We start from the raw sequence: 5,872 nt of genomic DNA, 5'->3' as shown, positions 1-5,872 counted from the left end.
TATATAGATATATATATATAAAACAATAAAATGCTCTGCAGAAACTTGTGAACTTTGTGTGCAGATCTAAAGGACCAATAAATAAATACATAAAGTACAAAAAAAAAACATAAAGATCAAATAAATAAAAGGGCAAGAACTGAATAAATCATGAGAAAGGGGAATCATCGTTTAATCTGCCTGACATCATTTCTTTCTTACCTCCCCCCTCCACCTTTGTCTTTTTTTACTTTTATCTTTATTGCTTCTTTTTTTCTTTTTTTTTTTCTATTTATTTGATGTTAGTATTAGTATCACTATCAGATGATAAGATGATGCAGTTGCAGAATTGGTTAGAATGCACCATTGGAATTGGTGCTTTATGGTTACATGGTTACATCAAGGGCCCTTGAATTAGAACAGCCTCTTTATCATTTGCCTAGTGGACACCCTTACTGTCTCAAAACAGGTGGGATGGTCATGGCTGAAATAACCTCCCCTCTTGCTTGACCTGTTAGAAATAGCATTTATATTCTCCCTCAAATAAGACTCTGCTGTCATAAAACAACATAAAACAGGATGGTTGAGGCTAGAGCACTTTCACTTCAAAATTGGCAATGTACAAGCTAAGGTGAATGCCTTTATGCAGTCACTCAAATCTGCCAGAAATAACAACCAAATTTTTTCCAAACCAGATGATATTTTTTCTATAGTTAGAGATGTTTTTCACAGAAGACTGGAAATGAACAACCTCACTCGTAGGATAATGATACCCATTTTCAATCAACTCAGGATGTTCAGATATATCAATTGATTTGATGGTAATCTCTTGTAATCCATGAAAGACAGTTCTGCAATTTCTTGCCGAACATCCTGCACAGTGGCTGTGTGGTAAGTAGCTTGCTTACGAAACACATGGTTCTGGGTTCAGTCCCACTGTGTGGCACTTTGGGCAAGTGTCTTCTACTATAGCCTCAGATCAACCAAAGCCTTGTGAGTGGATTTGATAGACGGAAACTGAAAGAAGCCCATCGTATATATGTATATATATATACATATATATATGTGTGTGTGTATGTGTTTGTGTGTCTGTGTTTGTCCTCCCAACATCGTTTGACAACCGATGCTGGTGTGTTTACGTCCCCTTAACTTAGCAGTTCGGCAGAAGAGATCGATTTGCTCAACTGAAGGTGGTGGTCCAGCATAGCTACAGTCAAATGACTGAAACAAGTAAAAGAATAAAAGAGTAAATGATTTGTTTATAGTGACAAAATGAATGTATAGTACATTTAACTCACTCCCCACCTCCCATCAAATCAACATTGCCTGAACAGGTGCACAGTGTACCGTATGTCAGGTGTCAAAGAAATCACAGAGCAACATGAGATGATGTATTTCACTCAAGAGCATAATGCAACACCCAGTCCAGGAACTGAAACCATGATCTTGTGATTGTGAGAGTAACACCATAACCACAAGGCCACAGTACCCTCACAAACACTTATATATGTATCTATGTATATATGTATGTATACACTTGGAAATGGATGTGTGGTGTTCAATTAATTAATATATATATATATATATATATATATATATATATATATTTCTTCAAGATTAGAAGGTTAGTTGGTTGCTATTTTTAGCAAGAGGAATGATTACATAGAGACTACCTTGTTGCTCTGTTGCTGGTCGTGGTGGTGCTGCTGCTGGTAGTGGCACATTTATACAGTGCTCTTCCTCCTCCTTCTACTTACAACATTGTTCACTCTACCACACTTCCACATGGTAACTATCTTGTATGCTTTCCTAAATAAATTCCAACTGTTGGGGCAGTGGACATGTAGCTCATATCTCAAACTCCAGCCTCCCTAAGCAGATTTTATTCTTATTTTATTTATTTATTGTTGAGGTAGCTGTTGGCTTTCAGTCATGTGGTTGAATCAAATAGAAGAAACCAAGACACCATCAAGATGACCTTGAAAAAAAATGTAACTTCGAATAGGCTAGTTTGAAACATCTTACTCAAGATCACTCACTCTAACATAGTGGAATACAACATTCACAATCAGATATAATCACAGAAGGGTTGGATGGTAAGTCAGAATCCTACAGGGTTTCAGTTCTGTTATTATATTATATCTATAACCACTGGGGTTCATGCTAATATTGGCCTAATAGGCTATTGCAGGACCCAGAAAGAGTGAAGCTGCTGATCTCACCATCTTCAGAGAATACCTCTGCTTGTAGCTCTCTTTACTCTACTGCACTTCTACATGGTGCCTATTTACAGTTAGGTAGACTGTGCCACCAAGAATAAAGTGTGGTGGGTTACAGACACTTCATAGGGACTGAAATCAAACTGACTAATCAACCCAATACAATTGAGTACCTGAAATTGGCAGATGTTTGATTCATGGGACTATATTCTCAGTATTACAGCAATAATTGGCTTTGCTTCTTGTCAAAAGAAATTATTATAATTGGTCTTGATATTGTTACTGGTGCTGTTAGTGTTGTTAATGTTGTTGTTGTTGTTATAGCCTACACAATCTGAAAATCAGCCATATGGAAATTGGTTGTCAATGTAGTAATGACCTTCATATATTGACCAATAGTGCAATGGGTTTTTGCTAATTAGTGTAAAGTATTTGGGGTGGGGTGAGGGAGTTAGAAAAAAAAAGGAAGGACAAGGTGGATGAATGGGTGGGTGGATGGGTATATGAGTCTGAGTCAGAAGGGAAAAAAGAGAGGGAAGTTAGTTTGTGTGTATGTGTGTGTGTATGTATGTGTGTGTGTGTGTGTGTGTGTGTGGTAGTTGTAGTAATGGTAGAAAGTAGAGAAAGAGAGACTAAAAAGGACAAATTTTGAAAAATATTGGTGGCTGGAGATTATGACAATGATATATATGCATGCATAAGTGTGTATGCATTTGTGTATATATGAGTATATATGTGTGTGTATGTGTGTGTATAAAAAGCCATACATATTATTTATCTTGTGTCTATGTATATATGTGTGTGTGTGTGTGTGTTATGTATCATGTATATGTGTATGCGTGTGCATGTGTATATACAGGTTGTGGTGGATAAATTGTCGCCATTTCATACTTTTTATTTTGCCGATGCACATTGTTTGTTTTTGATTTTGTCGACTACCCAGTATTGTAAGGTTCGTTGGGCACCATCTGTGAGAAAAAACAGCAACATGATGCAGTTAACTCTGCCAGAAATTTGGAAACAACATGCTGTACTGCTTGGCATTAATGCCAGAAGATCCAATATGAACATTTCAGAGTTTTTGGATGTCAATCTGAAGACAGTACAATTTGAGAACATGTACTGAGAGTGATAAAAATCAAACGTCCAGTCAACAATCATGGTGTTTGGAGTGATCACTAGTGATAGTAACATTATGGCTACATGACCTCAGACTCAACACTGAGGCCTACATCAAGTGCCTGGAGAAGGTAGTGCTATCCTGGGCCAAGAAGGTAGTGCTATCCTGGGCCAAGAAGGTGGCTGCTGGAAGACCCTATGTCTAGCAACAGGACTCTACACCATGCCACACAAGCAGGAGAACCCAGTCATAGCTGTCAGACAATTTCTGCGACCACATCACTCCTAACATCAGGCCACTAACTCCCCAGACTGCAATCCCCTTGATTATTATATGCAGAGCGCAGTTGAGAAAGAGACAAACAAAACTCCTTGTAACACCAAAGATGAATTGAAGGCAAGGATTATGGCAGCGTTCACCAACTTAAACAAGGAGGTCATCCAGAAGATGCTTGCCCTGGGCGCCATTTAACTTAGCTATGCCCCTGAGTATGATATCAACCATTTGAAGTCCTATGAAAGATCAAGTACTTGTGGCATCCTTCCTCCTAGACCACATGTTTCTGTTGTAATGTATGAAAGGCTTGCTAGTCAATTTGGGAAGTGAAGAGACATAAGGATTTTACAGGGATCATATTTCACAAAGTGATTCGATCAATCCAGTGGAAGTTATAACTTTCACTTGTTAACTGTGAATGAAACCATGCAGATCTGCAGCAGGACTGAATAGTTATTATCTAGGTAATGGATGGAATGTCTGCAACGACATTGACAATGAGGAAGCTCAACTTCAGCAGAATTTGAACTCAGAACATAGTGGCAGATGAAATACCACTAAGCAATTTGCCCAGCATGCTAATGATTCTTATTTCTTTATTGCCCACAAGGGGCTAAACATAGAGGGGACAAACAAGGACAGACAAAGGGATTAAGTCGATTACATCGACACCAGTGCGTAACTGGTACTTAATTTATCGACCCCTAAAGGATGGGCAAAGTCGACCTCGGCAGAATTTGAACTCAGAACCTAATGGCAGATGAAATACCGCTAAACATTTCGCCCGGCGTGCTAACGATTCTGCCAGTTTGCCACCTACTCATGATTCTGCTAATGACTCTGCCAGCTCACTGCCTTAATAATAATAATAATAATAATAAGAAGAAGAAGAAGAAGAAGAAGAAGAAGAAGAAGAAGAAGAAGAAGTGGAAGAGGAGGAAGAAGAAGGAAGAAGAGGAAGAAGAAATGGAAAAGGAGGAAGAAGAAAACGAAGTGGAAGAAGAAGAAGAAGAAGAAGAAGAAGAAGAAGAAGAAGAAGAAGAATTATCATAATCATAATAATGATATCATTATTATTATTATTGAGAAGCTGACAGAATCTTTAGCATGCTGAACAAAATATTGAGTGGCGTTTTGTCCACCTTTAGATTCTGAGTTCAAATTTCACCAAGTTGACTTTGCCTTTTTTTATCCTTTCAGTGTCTGTGAAATAAGTACCTCTTAAGCACTGTATTTGTTGTAATCAACCAATCCTTTTGCCCAAAATTTCAGGCCTTCTGCCTATAGTAGAAAAGGTTATTATTATTATTATTAACCCTTTCATTATTGTATCTAATTTGAGATACTCTGTGTTTCTTTCAATTAATTCTAAATATAACAAAGAATTTAGTAAAATAACTTAGTTATCATCAAGCTAGTGTTAGGAACATAAATTGTGACTAAGGTTTGGTGGAAGATTTTAATTCAAATCTTATGAAAACTAGACATTTGTACTACAGAGCCAGAGGTGGTTTCAGCTGGGTTGGAATCGAAAGGGTTAAGGCAACAAGCTGGCAGAATCATTAGCATCCCAGACAAAATGCTTAACAGGAACTCATCTGTCTTTATGTTCAAATTCTGACAAGGTTTACTTTGTCTTTCCTCTTTACAGGCTTGATAAAAGTAGCACTAGATGTGCTCTGGAGTTGATGTAATCAACTAGCCCCACCTCCAACCAAAATTTCAGGCCTTGTGCCCATAGTAGAAAAGGCATTTTGTTTGTCTTTATGTTCTGAGTTCAAATTCTGCCAAGGAACTTTAACTTTCACCATTTTAGAGTTGATAAAATATATACCAGTTAAGCACTGAGATTGGTGTAATTGACTAATCTCCTCCTCTAAAATTTCATGCCTTGTGTCTTTAGTAGATCAGGTTATCATCATCATCATCGTCATCATCATCATCATCATCATTATTATTATTATTATTACTGGTGGCCAGCCGGCAGAATCGTTAGCATGTCAGGCCTGCTTAGTGGCATTTCATCCATCTTTATGTTCTGAGTTCAAATTCTGCCAAGCTCACTTTTGCCTTTCATCCTTTCAGCGTCAATAAATTAAGTACCAGTGAAACACTGGGGTCGAAGTAATCAACTAGTCCCCTCCCGCCAAGTTTTAGGCCTTGTGCCTTTAGTAGGAAGGATTATTATTATTATTATTATTATTATTATTATTATTATTATTATTATTATTATTATTATTATTATTATTATTATTATTATTATTATTATTATTATTAT

General features: G+C 37.2%; 1 protein-coding gene across 2 annotated transcripts in view; it reads left to right on the top strand.

The window, feature by feature from the left end:
* The window catches only part of LOC106871011 (protocadherin beta-2), a 275,990-nt gene that overhangs the window by 117,031 nt on the left and 153,087 nt on the right, over positions 1 to 5,872 (top strand). The gene's annotated exons all lie outside the window — the stretch shown is intronic.

This window comes from Octopus bimaculoides, chromosome 14, assembly GCF_001194135.2.
Source record: "Octopus bimaculoides isolate UCB-OBI-ISO-001 chromosome 14, ASM119413v2, whole genome shotgun sequence".
NCBI lineage: Eukaryota > Metazoa > Mollusca > Cephalopoda > Octopoda > Octopodidae > Octopus > Octopus bimaculoides.
The sequence above is the reverse complement of the archived record's forward strand: the minus strand, read 5'-3'. Positions and strand labels throughout refer to the sequence as shown.